This window comes from Micromys minutus, assembly GCF_963924665.1.
Source record: "Micromys minutus genome assembly, chromosome: 2".
NCBI classification, from domain to species: Eukaryota; Metazoa; Chordata; class Mammalia; order Rodentia; family Muridae; genus Micromys; species Micromys minutus.
In genome coordinates, this window is record NC_137971.1 from 93,974,766 (window position 1) to 93,994,981 (window position 20,216).

Here is a 20,216-nt window from a genome sequence, read left to right on the forward strand (position 1 = left end):
CATCCTGAACTTTGTACTGTTACCCAACACTGTACTTTCCTGTGCTCCACACCTTCAACATGCTACTTCTCATGTCCCTGTCACCACACTGTCTGCCTGGCAACGCCTTAGACATCAAAAATGCTGTAAGCCAAGACTGTTCTGCCATAAGCACCCCTATAGCTTCCCAATTCAACAACTGTTGATAGTAGCTACCTTCTGAGAGTTCCTGAAAGACAAACAACCTATCTTTTCAAGGTCTCTAATCTTAAAGTTTAGTAAGTGCTGACTTACTATATAAAGTAAAGATAATTATATTTCCCCCACTAGGTTGTTTTAATAATAATGAATGAGAATAAAGCTCCTGCAAGGTGTCCGGTATCTAGTAAGTTATTCAGTAACTGTTTGCTTAAAATACCTCTTACAGTAAGGTTTTATAAGTGTGCCTGGGAGCACAGCCACTATCCTTCCTTCTTTAGTAATCTAAACAAAGTAGAATACACTGTACCCATTAGTTGCAATCCTGTGTCAGGATCACAGTCTCTCCTGAAGGCTGATTCCCACCAGCAATACAGAGCCTGCATGCTAACCACAGGCTTTATTTTGTCTATTTATTTTATTTAGAACTTGGCCCCCCTATCTCTTTCCCCTCAGCTGAATTGTTTGCATAGTGGTAAGATAAAAAGATCTCTATTTTTATTTCCCATTTTACTTTAAAGTTACACCATCCATTATTTGTGGCTATGGAAGTTGAAGTATGCCAGTGTAAACAACCATTGGGATTTCTAGTATCATTCTACCTTCTAGACCCATTCTTAAACCTTCTTCTCAGCACCTCACGGCAACATCTCCAAAACTGACCATACAGTCACAAAACAGGCCTCAGCAGATATAAGAAGATCAAAATACTCCCACACATCCTATCAGATCACCAGGGAGAAAATACAAGGTCAAATAGAGGAGCAGGGATTGAAGAAAAGATCATTCAGAGACTGCCTCACTTGGGGATCCACCCCATATGTAACCACCAAACCTAAGCACTATTGCTGATGCCAAGAAGTGCTTAGTGGCAGGAGCCAGATATGAATGCCTCCTCAGAGACTCTGTCAGAGTCATATAGATACAGTTGAGGATGCTTGCAGCTAACCATTGGATTGAACATGGGGACCCCAATGAAAGAGCTAGAGAAAGGACTGAAGGAGCTGAAAGGGTTTGCAACCCCATGGGAAGAACATCAACCAACCAAATCCTCCAGAACTCCCATGGACTAAAACACCAACCATTGAGCACACATAGAGAGACCCATGGCTCTAGTTGCATACGTAACAGAGGACAGCATTGTTTGATATCAATGGGAAAAGAGGCCTTTGGTCCAGTGAAGGCACATTTTCCCACTGTAGGAGAACAGCAAGGCACTGAGGTGGAGAGGGTAATTGGGAGAGGGAGCACCTTCATGGAAGCAAAGTAGAGGGGGGAGGAGGAATGGGAGCAGGGGTGGGAGAATAACATTTGAAATGTAAATACAGGGAATATCCAATAAAAAATATGCTCTGATGATGTCAGTCTTTATCAACATTTCTGTAGCTTTAAATACTTCATACATAGGTCTTTTAACTGTTGTTCACTGGAATTGATCTTAATTCCAAAAAGATGGTAAACACCGAGTTCTTTAACTTCTCTATCTTCCAAACTAAGGACATCCCTGAATACAAAAGCCAATAAATAATTCCAAAATTTGATGCTCCGAAAGGCATCAAAGTCTAAACAAAACCACAAGACAATGGTGGGTTACTGAGTACCGAATCCGCACTCTGCTGTCACTGCATGTAGAACATGACAGGCAAACTTCCGGACACCCTGTTACACAAACATTCCCAGTGTCATGTGAAGTACTCACCCAAGCTCACAAAAGCCCCAATTTTCAAAATGCAAGATTTACTTTCAATGAACCAATGAGCAGGACCGCAGTGTAAACTTGCTTCATTTCTATCGCAACAATGCTCTAGGGTCATAGGTTCACAAGAAACCAATCTGTATTTCTGTTCTTTCGATTCCACATATGGGCACTGATTAATATGTAATTCTGGCTTAAATATGTTCAAATAATCTAATTCACAAAGCTTATTTATATATGTTATAGGATATAATTTTAAAAACAATTACGTCTTAAAAACAGAGGCAAAGAAAGAAACAAACAAAAAAAAAAACAGTGTTACATTTTCAAACTGTGATAGGCTTCTAAATAAGGCTACTTTAAAAAAAAAAGAAAGAAACTAGGGTTAACACTTAATAATACAAAGTACATGCCATACAAACACAGGGACATAGAATTACCAAACACAGACAAGAAATTGGGTGTAGTTGAATGTGCTGGGGAAGTAAAAAAAAAAAGAGGTTCCCTAGGGTTTGCAGGCCAATCACCCCAGACTTACTGGCAAATCCCAGAGCCCACAAGAGACACTGTCTTAAAAAATAAGTTGATGGTACTAAAGCAATGGTATCTGAGGTTGACTGAACACACACAAACAGAGAGAGACAGAGCAGAGACAGAGAGCGAGAGAGCCATTTATTAAGTTACCTGTAATCATTCCGATCATCAGTTTTTATTCCAGGCCAATCTCTCTTCAGGTATTGACTAGCCAACTTCTGGATACCCTGTTAAAATATATATAAGGATGAGAAAAAAAATGGGATGAAGCATGGGACACATTTCTAAACTCCAGCAACCAAACTCTCATGTACCAGGAGAGCAACAGTATTCGCTGTAGACCAGACAGATATACCCTGGTTTCTTTAACTAAAGAGCAAACTTAGATTATGTTCCACATTTTAAGACAGATTTTAAGTATCTTTTTATTAAAACACACACATACACACATACACACACACAAAAAACATACACATGCATCATAAGTCACTTAAAATAGAAAAACCTTTTCTTGGGAAGTAAGGTTAAACTATTCTAAATTATATATTCCTTTTAGATTAATCACAAATGTGGTCAAATAGCAAGATTAATAGGCCCTATGTAATAGACCTTTACTTCTATATTATATCCATAAATACCATGCTGAAATGAATAACAATCAGAGTACCTTTCTTAAAAGATCTACTGCCAAATCAATTAAGCCCAACTCAGCAAACGCCTGTGTTAAAACAGCGTTCTTTCCACTCAAAGCATAACGAGAACTAAAGCTCCTTTGAGTCTTAAGTTCTTCCTAAACTTGGCAACAGCTGGGTTTCAGTATTTCCAGATATGATGTATTCTAAGAACTTATCTTAGCTACAATCTCCAGTACTTCCACTTAACATCTCTTATACTCTAGGGAACCCAACTTTCTCACCTCTGAACCTTGTTCATGTTGTTTCCATTACATAAAATATCTCTCCAGCATCTCTCTATCATATCATAATTCTTACCTCCTTTGTTTTAATGGCTGTTAGTTTTCCTAACCCTGTGCTCATAAGTATAAGCAAAAGAACAGTTTCAATGCACAAGTGTTTCATTTCACTCTACTAATCTAGTATACTTTATTTATAGAATGAAATTCTATATGAATGAACTATCTTTATGAACTATTTGGTTCCCCTGAAATGCAGTTCTTAAAGGAGAAGGAGGATAAACATTTGATAGGTCGGTTCTGGCCTATTATAGACTGACTCTTAAATAATGGATGTATTCTAATCAGTTGTAATCACACGTAATCTTTAGGACACCCTTCAAACTGGCTCCATTATCATGACCCCAAAAGGCTTTGGCTGATTCCTTGCTTTCTTTTCCAGTTCCTAACTAAGACCCACAATAAGTTTTCCATGGACTCCTGAGAAACTTAGTAGCACAAGCTAGGTATGTCCTTACCTGTATTCTATCTTTTTAACCACTCTCTACACCTGGAGTTTCTCTGTCATGCAATCCTATCTATTCATAATCCTCATATTGTTACTGTCTTGTTTAAATATTTTTTCTGTTTATTAACTATAAATTACATTAGGCAGAGACTGTTTATTTATATATTTTTATCAATAAAGTACTATATCCCCAGGCTGTAACAGAGTGACTAGCAGCTAGGTGTAGCTAAAATATCCACTGACTGGATGAATAAATTCCAGTTACATTACTATTCCTAATGTATATCAATCTTTGGTGTTCTATCATTGTAGGCTGGACATGTTTGGATCAAAATTTCTGTGGTCCTTAATTTTTGCATAGGAAAAATGATAGTATGACTATTAGTTTTGACTATAAATAAACTCTTCAATTATTATCAAATTTGGCTATCCTTAAAAGGGATTATATATATGTCTCAAAGTAAATAAACACTGGAGTTTATTTCAATACCTGTTTCATATTGCACCTTAATATTTAAAAAGGTTAACTAAAATCCCTGAATTAAAAGAACTCACTAGCTGTAGAGAGAAATAAGCAGTATAAAACATAAAATGCCAAGTAACAAGAAGCTTCTAAAAATAAATATAATAAATGTCCAAATAAGGAACAGATGATATAACTTTTTTAAAATCACATATAAATGATACAATAAATTTCATCTTAATTAACTCTAAAATGTTTGCAGAACATTTCACACACCAAAAAAAAAAAAAAAAAAAAACATAGTCTAAGAAATGCTCCCCTTAGAAGAAGTAATAAAGCAGGGGTGGGGGTGGGGCAGTGGTAGTACACACTTTAAACCCAGTACTTGGGAGGCAGAGGCAGAGGCCAGCCTGGTCTACAGAGCAAGTTCCAGGTTAGTCAAGGGTACATAAAGAAACCCTGGTTTGAAAAACCAAGGAGTAAAGAAAGGGTAGGGTGGCAGGAAAGTGAGAGAAAAAGGAGGGAAATGAGAGCATCTTCACATTTTCTCTAACTGTGAGAGAGACCTAACTGTTAAAACCACAAGGAAATGGGACACTTTGTAATATTCAGATATTACTTAAGGTAATATAGTTCATAACAGTTAAATTCTATCCAGACTTGCAATCCCAGTTCTTAGGAAACAGAGGTAAGAAGTACTGCCAGGAATTTAAGGGCAGGCTAGTCTACACAGCAAGTTCCAGGTCTATATCAAAATGACAAATTAAGCTTGAGCTAGAATCTCAAGTTCTCAAGTTTTATGAAAAGACATCATTTAAAGTAGATTTTCTCTAATTCTAAAAAAAAAAATCAATGGATTAATTTGCTAACTTTTTGTGCATTCTAAACCTCAAAAGCAGTTTCTAGAGCTCTAGACCACAAAGCTGGACTGTATTAAACTGAATGAACCTTTCAGAGATGAGTTGAGGGATTCATAAACTGAACAAACAGTGAGATCTCTAGATGAAAGACTTTATTCAAGTTAGTTCAGAGACGGGAATCATGATTTCTATGCACTCTATGCAGCTGTTCAAGATCCAATCTGCATAGATGCTCAGATATACTCCATGACCACTATCAGTTAGGTCCTAAATAACATTTCATGCCTCCGAGGGCATTTTATATACTTAAATTAACTAGTTCACCTTCTAAATTATGCTGAAAGCTATACCATATAGATGAATGGTCTGTTACAAAGAAAATTATCCACACTAATTAATTTGCTAAGGAAAATAAAGTTATGGCTGGCCATCTTTAAAAGGCTTTTTCTTCACCCTCTCCCATGGAAGTAGTATTACTCTCTAAACCTGGTCTACTAGGCATATATTTATTTACAATGACTTGAACACCACATACGGAAAGTTCCTTTGAATAGCAATATAATTCCCACTGAAGCAGTGACTTCCATAAAAATGTAGTACTATCGGACTGCCTTTGGAACATCCAATGACATCTTATTCCAACTTTTTAAGACGCTGTCAGTGTCTTATATAAGACTTGCTTTGTTTTACCATTCAGTAACACTTGCTGTATTTCCCTAACAAGTGAAGAAATACAAAGAAAGCCACTGTTAAGGAGACACTGGGAAATGGACTGATGGTTTAACCTTTGGCCCATTCACAACAGCGAGCTGAGCAGGGTGTGCTCCTGGCTCCCCCAGAGCCATTCTGTATATGACCATTCTTTCCACAGCACAGAATGAAATTAAAACTTGAACTTCACTAAGATGGACATCAGGTGGCTTTTTTAAATATTAAGAAACAACGTTCTGTATATGCTATGCTTACATAAGTACACTACACACGCTACATGGAAGGTGTGATAACAACCTTACCACATGCCCACATCAATTTCATAGTAACAAAAGCTTTATAATCACTCTCACTTAAATGTATTAATTTTTGTATATGCTGGGAACTAAACCTAGACCCTCTTTAAGAGAAGCAAATGCTTTTATCTACTAAGCCATCCATTCAGGCCCCAATTCCTTTTCTTTCTTTCTTTCCTTTCTTTCCTTCTTTCTTTCTTTCTTCCTTCCTTCCTTCCTTATTTATTGTGTCTTTTGAAGTTTGTTTGTTTTATTTTACTTTTTAAATTTTTTATTGGATATTTTCTTTACTTACATTTCAAATGTTATCCTTTTTCCCAGTTTCCCCTCTGGAGTCCCCCTATCCCATACCCCCTCCCCTGCCTCTAAGAGAGTATTCCTCACTACCTCCCATCTCCCCACCCTGGCATTCCCCTACAATGGAGTATTGAGCCTTCATGGAGTCAAGGACCTCTCCGCTCTAAGCCTATTCTCTGCTACATATGTTGCAGAGACCATGGTTCTCTCCATGTGTACTCTTTGGTTGGTTGGTGGTTTAGTCTCTGGGAGCTCTGTGGGGTCTGGTTGGTTGATATTGTTCTTCCTGTGGGGTTACAAATCTCTTCAGCTCCTTTAGTCCTTTTTCTAGCTCCTCCATTGGGGACCCAGTTCTCAGTCCAATGGTTGGTTGAGAGCATCCTCCTCTGTATTTGTCAGGCTCTGGCAGAGCCTCTCAGGAGACAGCTCTATCAGACTCCTGTCAACATGCATTTCCTCGCATCCAAAATATTGTCAGGGTTCGGTGACTGAATATGGGAAGGATCCCCGCAGTCTCTGGATAGACCTTCCTTTATTCTCTGCTCCAAACTTTGTCTCTGTATTTCCTCCTGTGGATATTTTTTCCCCTTTTTAAGGACTGAAGCATCTGCACTTTGGTCTTCCATCTTCTTGAGCTTCATTTGGTCTGTGGATTGTATCTTAGGTATTCTGAGCTTTGAGCTAATATCCACTTATCAGTGAGTACATACCATGTGTGTTCTTTTGTGACTGCATTACCTCACTCAGGATAATATTTTCTAGATCCATCCATTTGCCTAAGGACTTTATGAGGTCATTGTTTCTAATAGCTGAGTAGTACTACATTGTGAAAATATACCGCATTTTCTATATCTACACCTCTGCTAAAGGACATCAGGGTTCTTTCCAGCTTCTGGCTATTATAAATGGAGCTGCTATGAACATGGTGAAGTATGTGTCCTTGTTATAAGTTGAAGCATCTTTTGGATACATACCTAGGAGTGCTACAGCTGGGTCCTATATCCAATTTTCTGAGGAACTGCCAGACTGATTTCCAGAGTGGTCGTACCAGTTTGCAATCCCAGCCACAATGGAGGGGTGTTCCTGTTTCTCCACACCCTTGCCAGTATCACCTGAGTTTTTGATCTTAGCCGTTCTGATTGGTACGAGTTGGAATTTCAGGGTTGTTTTGATTTGCATTTCCCTGATGACTAAAGATGTTGAGCATTTCTTTAGGTGCTTCTGAGTCATTAAATATTCCTCAGTTGAGAATTCTTTGTCTAGCTCTGTTCCCCTCCCCCCTTTTAACGGGTCTAACTTCTTGAGTTCTTTGCATATATTGGATACTAGCCCTCTATTGGATGTAGGATTGGTAAAGATCTTTTCCCAACCTGCTGGTTGTCGTTTTGTCCTATTGACAGTGTCCTTTATTTTACTTTTACACTCAGGATTTTATTCCTCTCCCAGTCCACCCTCCTCCTACAGTTCCACATCCCATACCTCCTCTGCTTCCCCTGTCTCCATGAGGATGTTCCCACCCTACCCACAACAGGGTTTCATTATGTAACCCTGACTAGCCTAGAACAGTGCAGACCAGGCTGACTGGAACATACAGAGATCTTCCTCTCTCTGCCTCCTGAGTGCTGGGATTAAAGTGGGTGGGCTGGGGCACCATGAGAGCAGCCCTAATTCCACCCTTAAGAAAGGTTTGAAATGCTTGTTGGTTTTTTTTTCTTTAAAGACAATCACAACTTAATTGAAGTTCATTACTAAAATCAGCATAATTGTAAGTATAGAGAATTGAAAGGCAAAAGACTGTAACTCTTTAAAACAATACTTTTACAAACCAATCCAAATGATATTGGAGAATAATATTCTAACTAGAAGTTATGCAACAAAAATCAAAAAAAAAAAATACATACACACACTACCCTAATAGTTATATTTTAATAATTCTGCAATGTGGTATACAGATGGCAGAATTAAGCAAATAAATACATAGAACACAGATGATAGAAGCTATGTTACTCAACGTTGGAAAGATAACGTTATCATCAGCAAGATGGAGAAACTGGAACAAGTAACTTTGTGGATAAATTAGAACAGGAGACATCTAAATAAAAATATGCATAAAATAATTACATAGATGGATGTGCATATGTGAGCAGTAAAAAGTATCTAGCTCTGTCCACTGAAACTCCTAGAAGCAATGACACACACGCAGTCACTATATACACGCGGTGTCAAGACCTTGGCTTTTAATACTTTGTTCCAATAAGAATTCTTTACAAAAAGGCTGACCAAGAGTGGAGCAGGAACTGATGGAAAGGCCATCCAGAGACCACCCCAACTAGGAATCCATCCCATCTGCAGACACCAAAGCCAGACACTGTTGCTGATGTGAAGTGCTTGCTGACAGGAGCCTGATAGAACTGTCCCTGAGAGGCTCAGCTAGAGCCTGACAAACTCAAATGCTGATGCTCACAGCCAACCATAGGACTGAGCAGTGGACCTCAATGGAGGAGTTAGGAGAAAGACTAGAGGAGCTGAAGAGATTTGCAACCCCGTAGGAAGAACAACAATATCAACCAACTGAACACCCCAGAGCTCCTAGAGACTAAACCACCAACCAAAGAGTAAACACACAGAGGGACCCATGGCTCCAGATGTAGCAGAAGATGGCATTGTCTGGCATCAATGGGAGGAGAGGCCCTTAGTCCTGTGGAGGCTTGATGTGCCAGCTTGGGGAATGCTAGGACATTCAGGCAGGAGTGGGTGGGTAGGTGGGTGGGGGAGCACCCTCATAGAAGCAGGGGAGAGGGAAATAAGATGGGAGTGTAAAGAGGAACCAGAAAGAAAGATAACATTTGAAATGCAAATAAATGAAATAACCAATAAAAAAGAAACATATATACATATATAATATATAAAATTTTCTACCACTTGAAAGTAGGTTGTACTAAGAGTGATCTGCTTCCACAAAGTAGAGAGTAGCAAAAGGGAAGAAGCCTAGCAAACACACACATACTTAATATACATTTTCGACTAAAAGATTACACAGGTAAATATATTCTAACATGGTTGGTATTCACACCTGTAATTACTGCATTTGGAAGGATGAGGTCAGCCAGCTACACTGCAAATCTGAGGCCAGTATAGGCTATATGTGGTAAGACTCACAAATCAAACCCAAACAACACCAAAAGCCCCTTGCCTATCTTTCTTTTATTCAATTCCAAGTAAAAGCAACATTAATACTACATGCTTAAACAGAATCATATGAAACATTTTAAACGTTTTCTTAGAAGGTTCTAATAACTGGGATTTGTGTGTCATCTTTAAGTCACCCTCTTTATACAAAACTCAGTACCTTAGCATGTGCAGGACAGACAGCTTATCTGTCTAACATACGTTGTTTCCCACTGAATACTGACGTGTCAGTCCCACCACGGCAAGCACATGCATAAGTTCTTAGGGCGAGCTAGATACCTGGTTTATGCAATGCTATTGACAACATGAGAAATAACTTAGCAGCTATTTAATAAAATGTGTCCTCTTTTATTTATTTTTTAGCTAGATCTACCTAACAGTAAAAAGTAGGTAACAGTTATTTAATTATTAAGTTTTCTTTAACCTTGTCCACTGATTTTTTTTTCCCTGTAGAAAGAAAAATTCTGCAACAGAAATTCAAACTTTTATCAGGAAAAAGTCTATAGAACAGAACACTCTGATTTAGCTTTCTTCTAAAATGCCAATAGCTTCATGGCATGATAGTTGATTACTTTAATCCTAGCACTTAAATACAAAAGCAAAGTTTCTACGAATGGCTATCATGATCTACAACATGAGTTCCAAGCCAGTTACAGCGACATAGTGAGACCATGACCCAAATAAATAAATAGATAAAATAAAATTTCATTAGCTTTTACTCTGTCTGCCATTTTTTCAGTAGAATTCTTATCTAAGAATGGTAGCTATACAGTCATGATCCCTGGGTATTTGTTTTATTTATTTATTTGTTTGTTTTATTCCCTCCGAGCCCTCCCCTTCCCCTGTATTTAGTAATTTTTTTTTCCCATATCATGGTGGCTGTCAGGAAAGGAGTTTGCAATATTTTCATGGTCGCTGTCATCTCCTAATAATGATTTAATTTGGTAATTGGTTAAAATTTAAATTTGGCCCAGTTTATTAAAGCAGTTCCCAGAGTGGGAATAGCCCTTGCCTAGAATGCTTTAAATCCTAGGTTCTGTTCTTAGCATCAGGAAAAGAAATATATTAATTGAAAAAAAGAAATCTGTCAATTGAAAAAACACAAATTATAGCTTCTGGACTTTTAGAAAAGAATGTCCAAAATTTTAGCTTTGTGAAAATATTAGTAAGTCAGCAAACATCATTAAAACTATACTATTTAAAATGTCTTCCTAATTTAACGCCCTGTTTTTAGGGTGAAAAGTAGCTAGTACCTATTTTAAAACCTCCGTCACAACACGATTTTTTTTACCAGGGAGAAATGATTTGGTCTCTGTTGTTTTCAGCCTTAAAAAGTGTTACACTAGCCAGCATGACTGGGCTACCCACTGTCAAAGACAGCTGTAAAAGCAGTTCTTTCTCAAAAGCAAAAGCTGGAATGTATTTAATCAGTAAGCAAATGGTATCTTGTGCTTGACAACAGCCATCTGTGAACAGTGGTGGAAACTCAGGAGAAATAGCTCAAATGCGTCTGAACATTAAAAAAAAGCGCCATTCCTTCATGATCATACAAGATGCCTAAACTTTTCTGTGAACTTCTATAAGCATCATCTTATGTAGTAGATAAGCAAAAAAAAGTTTTAAAAAGTTAAGTAATTTACAAAAGATAACTAACTCAGCTAGTTAAGCAGACTCAGATCCAGATCATTTTTCAAAGTTTAAAATACTGGACTACTCAATTTAGATAAAATCACGCATGCTGTCTCAAATTGCTATACATTTTTACTGACAGCTGTAACTAAGTTCTTTGAAGAATAGAACTATAAAAACCTGGCATTGTTCACAAACTTTGCTCAGTAAATAACTGTTGAACTATATTACTCCTTACTTTGGTGAATGATTATACACATACACTGTGAAAACAACAACCTTAATTCTTTATAGCAAAGAAACTGAACAGGAAGTGCAGGGTTCCTACTTAGTTGTCTGTACCAGTTGTTGTTATTAAAATCTTTCTTAGTATAATGCATTTCTTAGAATTAATGAAATGTTAGCACATTAACTAATGTTCATGGCTTGTATTACTGTTTACTATTCATCAGTTTTGACAAATTAACAACACAGTATCTATAGCTTCCCTACCCTGAAGCCTCTGCGGCCTCCCTCCCTCACCACAGTGATGACCTCCTTCAATCACTGACCTTCACTATCTACACAGTTTTGCCATTTTTTTTTTTGCATTTACTATTAGTCACTTTTAAGAGTTCTTCTATATTACTGATATGAATAATTTTTTGGCAATCATTTTCTCCCAGTTCGATGGTTTTTCTTTTAACAATGTCACTTGCAAAGCAGCTGTCACGTGCTGTCTATTTTTGCTGTCACGTGCTGTCTATTTTTAACACTGAGTTCTTATTAACTAGTGAAGGGTCTTTAGGAATCAGATTCCTGAAACACACACATACACCCCAAAATCAAATTAATCTAGGATAATAAAAATGGTCATGACACAGAAACACTTTAGTGTTATTTGTTTTAAAGTAAAACTATTTATCATGAAACTACTGCAACTAGAAATGGGACAAATTAGTAAAAGTTAAAAACCCTTTTAAAAATTCCATTTTTCACACCAAATTTAAACTTCACTTAGAGCCCACGCTGAATTTTTAAGTCTTTCAGGAAAAAACTACTTTAGTCAGGCATGATGGCACATGACTTTTTAGTCCCAGAGCTCGGAGGCAGAGGCAGATGGGTCTCTGTGAGGCCAGCCTAGTGTAAATACGTTCCAGGCCAGCCAGAGATACAGAGACGCTGTATCAGTGAGACACTGCCTCAGGGGAAACAGACACTAAAACTGTCAAGTAGAGTATCTAATTGGACTGTTCTGCAATTTCTAGCTGCTTAAACAATTACTCACAAAAAGGTGTCACTAATTCTAAAAGCAAGTATCAAAGCCTAAGCTTATACTAACAAAGATAGTTTCTATTTTAATTATATCAATAATATAATGTATTTACAAAAATAATCACATCAATAAAACATAACATCTCAAAACTCAGAGTAGAGAAAGTTACCCAAGCATCAATTCTACTCAAACTGTATGTCCTATACCACTCAAGCTTTCCATTGCTTTTCCACTTCAATAGAGTGAATTAGAAAATGTGCATTTCTTATGGATGACCAGGTAAATTCTGACATAAACTAGGTAGTATTGAGTAACAAATGAAAGTCACTCATGTTTTTTAAGTTGTTGTTCCATCACTAACTCTTTTTTAGTATTTAAAAACTTATTATTTGCTTAGTATGGAGTATGTATGCATGTGAGTGTTCACCCCAAAGTACAGATATGAAGGTAAAATATTGGTTGGTTCTCTCCTTCCATCATGTGGGTTCTAAGAATCAAACTCTAGTTGTCAGGCTTAGTGGCAAAATGCCCTTAGCCTCTAAACCATCTCGCCTGGACAGGCCTTAGATTTTAGAGACAGGGAGACCTCAAACTTAAGATCCTTCTGCTGCTACAGACCAGTGCTGGGTGCAAAGTACCACCACCAGAAATTTTAAACCAAAATTTACAAGGTACCTCCATAGTACCTGACGTACTAGAATAAAAGTTACAAGCTGATTAGACTGTTGCCATGGGGATAAGAAAGTCACAAGTGATTTCCTGAGTCTCTGGGAAACTGGTTAAGAGCACAAACAAACAAGCATGGGTTAAACTTTAAGTTCATCTACTTGTCTTGACCTTGCGTTTTTTTTTATTTCAAAAATAAGAGAAGTAATGGATCAACATCAATGATGCGAAGATAATTAAATGAGTTCTGTGAAGGCAAAGGCAGACATGTATGTGCCACGGTTTTCATTTAAGTATTGCCTGAGCATTTTCAACTATATGCTGACGTTACTCCAAGTACTGGACACAGTTGAAACGTGTGCTATTCTTTAAAAAGGTCATAGTTAAAAGATTCACTTTTAGATAAAGAGACTAAAAAACTAACAGTGAAACCAGCTTAAGAAAAGGCAGCCAGTTGAAGCTTTCTAGAAGAGCTGAATACTCAGACAGACTTTAAAGGAAAAACAGTATTAGAACCAAGATTCTAATTCTGAACTGTTTTAAAGGCAACAAACAACAAAACATAAAAAATAGTAAACTCAAAGAGCAGACATGGTAATGTGTACCCTCTTATGTCTCTGTCAGGGTTTTTATTAGTGTGATGAAACATCAGGACCAACAGCAACTGGAGGAGGAAAGGGCTTATTTTATCTTACAGACTTGTAGTGTACCAAAGTCGTGGCAGAAACCTAGAGGAAGGGAACTGATGCAGAAACCATGGGGGAGTGCTGATTATTGGCTTGCTCTCTGTGGCTTGCTCTCTGTGTCTTGCTCAACCTGCTTTCTTATACAACCCAGGACCACCAGCTCAGGGATGGAACGATCCACAGTGGGCTGGGCCCTCCCATATCCATCAATAATTTTGAAAATGTCCCAGAGTCTTGTCTACAGACCAATCTGATGGAAACATATTTTCAATTGTGGTTCCCTCTTCTCAGATAATGGTAACTTGTATCAGAAACTAACAGGATTTTACAACATTGTACATTGTCTTTTAAATTTTTTATTAGTGCACACAAGGAAGTATGTAGACAAACACACACGCACACACACACACAATGTAGGGAAAGGGTACATATAGCAATCAGGGGACAATTTTGTAGAATCAATTCTCTCCTTCCAACTTCACATGGGTGTGGGAATCAAATTTGGGGTAACTGTTGGATCAAAATAAACAAGACAAGAAATGATACCCATATAAATAAAAGACAATTTAAAGGAAAAAAAAAAAGTTGGAGGTGGCAGGTTTGAACACCAAGTGCCCTTACCTAATGAGAGGTCTTGCCAGCCAAGGTATTTATGATGTTACTTAATCAAATGTGGGGTCAAATTTCAGACCTACTACTTATAAATAACAAGATGATGTAATTAACAACTCTATGTCATAGCTTACTTGATTGGAAAATGTACACAATAAAGAAACCTAAATCTAATCATCAGAACAATTCCTAGCATACAGCAAATTACCTAACAAATGGTGATTATAGTTAATGAAAACTGAAAAATATTATTAAATGCAAAATAAAAAAGAAATAAAGGCTATGAATCTGAGAGAGAACAAGCAAGGTATGAAGGTAAATGGGAAGGGTTGGAGGGAGAAAAGGGAAGAAAGAAAATGATGCTGTAATTTCAAAAGAATAAAACATTTTAAAATGATAAAAAGCAAAAACAAAACAGAAAACCCCACACTCTGAAATGCTGCATTAGTCACAGTTTTGTTGCTGTTAAAAAACACCATGATCAAGGCAACTCTCATAAAAGAAAACATTTAATCGGGGCTGGCTTACAGTTTCTGAGGCTTAGTCCATTATCATCAAGGTGAGAAGCATGGGAGCGTGCAGGCAGACAGGGTGATGGAGGAGCAGCTGAGAGTTCTACATCCTGATCCATAGGTAGAGAGAAAGAGACTTGGCCTGGCATGAATTTTGAAACCTCAAAGTCCATCCCAATGACATATTTCCTCCAAATGGTCACCTACTCAACAAGGCCACGGCTTCCCATCCTTGTCATTTTTTCAGTTTCACTCCCAGGTGACCAAGCATTCAAATACGTAAGCTTATGGGGGCCATTCTTACTCAAGCCACCACAATGACAAATTTCAAAATACAGCACATACCGCCATGTCTCCTTTTTAACTGTGAATTCTAGGTATCAAACTTATGACCTTACAATTTCATGAAAAATGCTTTCCAGTCCTTGAGTTGACATGTAAACACATAAATCTGACTTAGCTGTAGTTGCACTGTGTATCTTAACGTTTTATGCAGCTGACTTATTTTGTCAACTAGATCTTGCATTTCACACGTATGTTATTTCCTTCTAAAAAAGGAATCACTTTTTATAATCCAGAGGATGAAAGTTCTCTAGAGTGCCACAGTATTGCATCTGTACCCATTTCTTCACCAAATTTTATACTAAAGAAAATATAATTTATTCTATTTTAATGTAAAATAGCCATTCTAAACAGAGACTACTCTAACAAAGATTCACCAAACGAATATTTTTTCACACAAAAGTACTAGATTTAAAATAATGCTTTCTAGCTGACATATATACAATACTACCTACCATTAACAAATTCTACAGAATTAAACTTGTTTAACTTCATTAAACCAAGAAAAGAGCCTTCGTTAAGCATACAATGCCAGTGTACAAGTCTTCTTTGGTGTTTTGTGTGTGTGTGTGTGTGCGTGTGTGTGTTTGGTTTAAGTTCTCTGACTAGCCCAGCATACATAACTTCTATCAAGTAATGTTAATTTACCAAATCCCCAAAGCATTTCCTTATTTCTTCCCAGCATTATCTAAGCCTCTATCTGCAATTCAGAAACAAACTCAGCATGTTATGCACACACACACACACAGCTGTAATCCCAGCATCTGGAGGCTGAAGCAGTAGCCTCCCTAATTCAAGGCCAATCTGGACTACAGAGCTAGTTGAAGGGTAGCATAAGCTTAAAAAAAAAAAAAAAAAGGCAAGACCCTGTATTATAAACCAAAACTATGCCTTAGTGGTAGATTTGCCTATTATGTGGGCAGGATAACCATTTCAAACCCAAAGTAGACTACATAGTGAGTTCCAGAAAGGAAAAGAGGGAGAATGAAGGAGAAAAGAGGTTAAAAACGCAGGCAGAAATCATCATCTTCACACTAAAATTAAGGTGAAAAACAACTTTTAAAAAACTAATTATTTCTGTTCTTTATGTTTACTTGAGCAAGCATTACTAGAATTATGTTCCCAGTTATAATTTTAAACTGTTAAGTTTTCAAGAGAACTTAATATAATCTGTAAATCTACTTTATTTGGTCACAAAAAAACAATTGCACATTACAACATACAAAAGCAATCCACAGCCTGGTTGCCACTAAATCTCATTCATAAATGAGATATATGTGCAAGATAGTATGTATAATATACAAGAGAAACTCTTGTGAGTTTATCAGGTGGCTCAATAGGCTGTGACTCCAGCTCTGAAATGTGTGACTTCTTCTGACCTTCTGGGGTATTTACACACACATGGCAGACATACACATAAGAAAAATAAAAAATGATATATCTTCAAAAGCTGTACTAATTCTCAAGTGAAAGTGAATAAAAAGTACCTAATATTCATTCTACCAAAGATTAATAGTGTCTTAGCAGTATTCAATCTTCCATTCATCAATAAATAATTAATGAAAACTAGGAGAAATGATTACTATCATGACCAGGCAAAAGTTTTGGTAAGAGGTTTTTAAAAAGAGTTATTAATCATTGTTTACCTATTTCAAAATGAGATTGTCCCATATAATTACAGAGTTTATCAATTACAAGTTGATTTTAATAATAAATTCAATTCAGTAGTCACTATGTAAAAGAAACACAACATAAGAGTTTGTCACATATACTAATAAAATGAATGGGAGGCTGGGGAGATGGCGGTCTATGAAGGGCCTATCACATAAGAAGGATGATGTGTGCACACCTAGATCCCCAGCACCCAGAGAAAAGCAGGGCATGGTGGCAAGCAGCTGTACTGGGAAGGGACAAGGCGGTGCAGGTAGATCTATGAACCTTATCACCAGTCTCGTCAATCAGTGAGTTCTAGGGTCAGAGAGGCTGCATCAAACAGTAAGGTGGAGAACACTTGAGAAAATACCCAAAGTCAACTCTGGCCTTCATAGACATGCATTTATACTGCATACACAGGACCACACACACAACAGTGAAGCAAAATAAACTCAATTTTTATGTGCATTCTTATCACAAACTAAATGGAGATGAACAACAGAAACTTCTTAGTAGTAATATGTGCACTAGTAAGTCAAAAAAATCAAGATTCTTGTATAAATTCTACCAAGGAAATGAACTTGCTGCCATTTCAGGACCTTACACATTTCCTCTTTCCTTCCTTCCTTGGGTATTTAAGTTTCTCACATAAGTCCAGTAAGCTGTTAGAAAACATTAACCAACACTTACAATTACAGGGATGAACATAAATTATTTTCAAAGTTTCTTTTTAAATTATCACATCCCTAGTTAATATTCATGAGAATAATTTCACAAAAACAGTTGCAAAATGAAGGCAGAGGAACCAGGCTACGTCTAGTTCTGCCAGTGGAAGAAAATGTCTCTTTTCTTTAAAAGGAGGAAATAGGTTCAATGAAAATGTTTCCTAAATAACAACTTCATAGTATTTTAACCAATCATTCATTACTTAGAAATAACACTTTGGAGAACCAGATAATGGTACACAAAGCTGAGTTCATTTGATTCAGACAGGTGGCTAGTCTAGAGCTCTGTGTTAGCAGCCCAAACCTACCCACAATAGCTCTAAAGATGATTATGCTAATGCCAGCTACTGAGTATTTTCCCAGGAACAGGAGAAGGGTTCCTAGTAGAAGCTGCAATTGTTCAGCAATCATGTGGAAAAACAAGCAGAGTTGTGTTGGGGATTTTTTTTTCTTTTCCCCTTAATTGCTGGAGGCAGAGTGTTTTCATTAAGGGAACTACTTCAGAATGTATGAGATATATAAACACTTAGACATACACACACGTGTGTATCTATTTGGTGTACATTTCTCAAAAACCATGAACAGTTTATCCCACTCTCATTCCCAAGGTCCCCTGGCTGAACATTCTCCTTTCTTACCAATGCCAGTGCTCAGCTGCTAGGTACCCATTGCCTTGCCAATAAGAGAGAAAAAAAAACAAAAAAAAAAACAAAAAAAAAAACAGAAATTTAGAAACCTTTTTAACACTGCTTTGCACCTTGTTTTTCTTTTAAAAGTCTTCATTTCCTTTCTCATTAGCGACACAATGTAACAGGTGAAACCCATAAGAAATACAACACTGACTCTTAATTGCATGCTATTAATGTTTTGACATAAAGTCATCGGGTCTTCAGTTTCTAAATGGGACAGTTTTCAAGCAGCCTGCTTCTAACATCTGGTTTCTCTCTAGAATTAAATAGACTGGGCTTGGTAGCATATGCCTTTAATCGCAGGGGTGGGAAAGAAGAGGGAGATCTCTGTGAGTTGAAGGCCAACCTAATCTACAAAGAAAGCTCTAAACCAACAACCTAAACTTAATCTCCAGGACTCACCTAGTAGAAGGAAGACTTCCATAGTGAGACCGTTTATTGGGGGTGGGGGGAACGGATGAGAATGAGAATGGAGATGTTCCTTCACATTTTCTTATGGTGTGGTTTCTAACTATACCCCACTATGCATGGAACAGATTGGTATCTTTAAGAGCTCTTTTCAAAATGGTTTTGCCAGCTTTGAAATGATTGTTCCTTATGGGAACAAAGAGCTTTAATTGTGTCTCTTATTGCACTGCAATGTGTTTAATGTCATTCATACATTCATTTGTTAGTCCTAAATTCAAACAAATGTGTCACAATCACTGCTTAAAGAGAGTACACACCCTGGTAAGAAAAGTATTTAGTTTTTAAAAGGGGTGGGAGTGGGTATATTCTAACCTAGGTATACATTAGAAGGGCAAATGTAATACATTCTATTTCCTGTTCAAAATTATTTTTAACATACCAAGGATGGCTAAAAATTAAAAAGACCATAGCACATGTAAGCAAAGATCAAAGAAACTTGAAGCCCTATATGTTGCTACTGAAAACACAAAATGGTAGAACCACTTCAAAAGTCAGTTTAGAAAGATCCTGAAAATACCAGGAATTAAGATGGCTATAAACCCAAGAAACCTAAAAGTGTATGTCCGCTTAAAAACTTGCACATGATGGGCCAACAGGATGGCTCAGCGGATAAAGGGACATGCTACCAAGTCTAACAACCTGACTCTGATCTCCAGGACACACTCAGTGAAAAGAAGAAACTGATTCCTGCACATTGTCCTCTAACTTCAGGTGTGGGCACAAACAAGTGTAATTAAAACAAAACAACAATAACAAAAACCTTGTAGGCATGGTGGCACATGCCTTTAGTCCCAGATGCTTACTGTAGTAAGAGGCAGAGGCCCCTGACTATAAATTCTCTAGCCCAAGGTCTGGGCTGCTAGTCCCTCAGTGGCCCTTCGCTGTATAGTGTAGCTAGTTTGGTTACTGGCCCTTTACTCTCCTGCCTCTCCTCTCCCCTGCTCCTCATATGACCCACTCAGGGTCATGTTCACTCTGGACACCCCCTCTATTTGGCCATCTATTTTGTGTATTGCTGAATTGCTTTAGTACTTTTATGGATCTTTGGAGCAAGAAATGGTACAAAGATGAAATAGTCCAACCTTGTTTGTATCCATTCTACTTTTCTTTTTCCAACATAGAAAAGATTTTGACAAGCTATTGCCATCTGGCTTAACACTTGCTTTTGTGAATAAAATTTTACTGCATGTCAACCACACCCATTTACCTACATGTTATCTGTGGTTACTGTCTGTTTATGAAGTAGTTGCTACAGCGACCCTTTGATCTGTAAAGCCAAAAATCTTAACTCTCCAGCTATTTGCAGAAAAGTTACCAACAGCCAAATAGAGGTTT

The 20,216-nt window shown here is 37.3% G+C and overlaps 1 protein-coding gene and 1 pseudogene across 2 annotated transcripts in view; one reads left to right on the forward strand and one right to left on the reverse strand.

Moving 5' to 3' along the window:
* The window catches only part of FCHSD2 (FCH and double SH3 domains 2), a 112,438-nt gene extending 109,806 nt beyond the window's left edge, over positions 1 to 2,632 (reverse strand). Inside the window, exon 1 of the mRNA XM_080913279.1 lies at positions 2,558 to 2,632. The gene's annotated coding sequence lies outside the window, so the exon portion shown is untranslated. The remainder of the gene's footprint in view (positions 1 to 2,557) is intronic.
* Positions 1 to 20,216, forward strand: part of LOC308417768 (small ribosomal subunit protein eS8-like) — a 59,967-nt pseudogene that overhangs the window by 2,521 nt on the left and 37,230 nt on the right. The gene's annotated exons all lie outside the window — the stretch shown is intronic.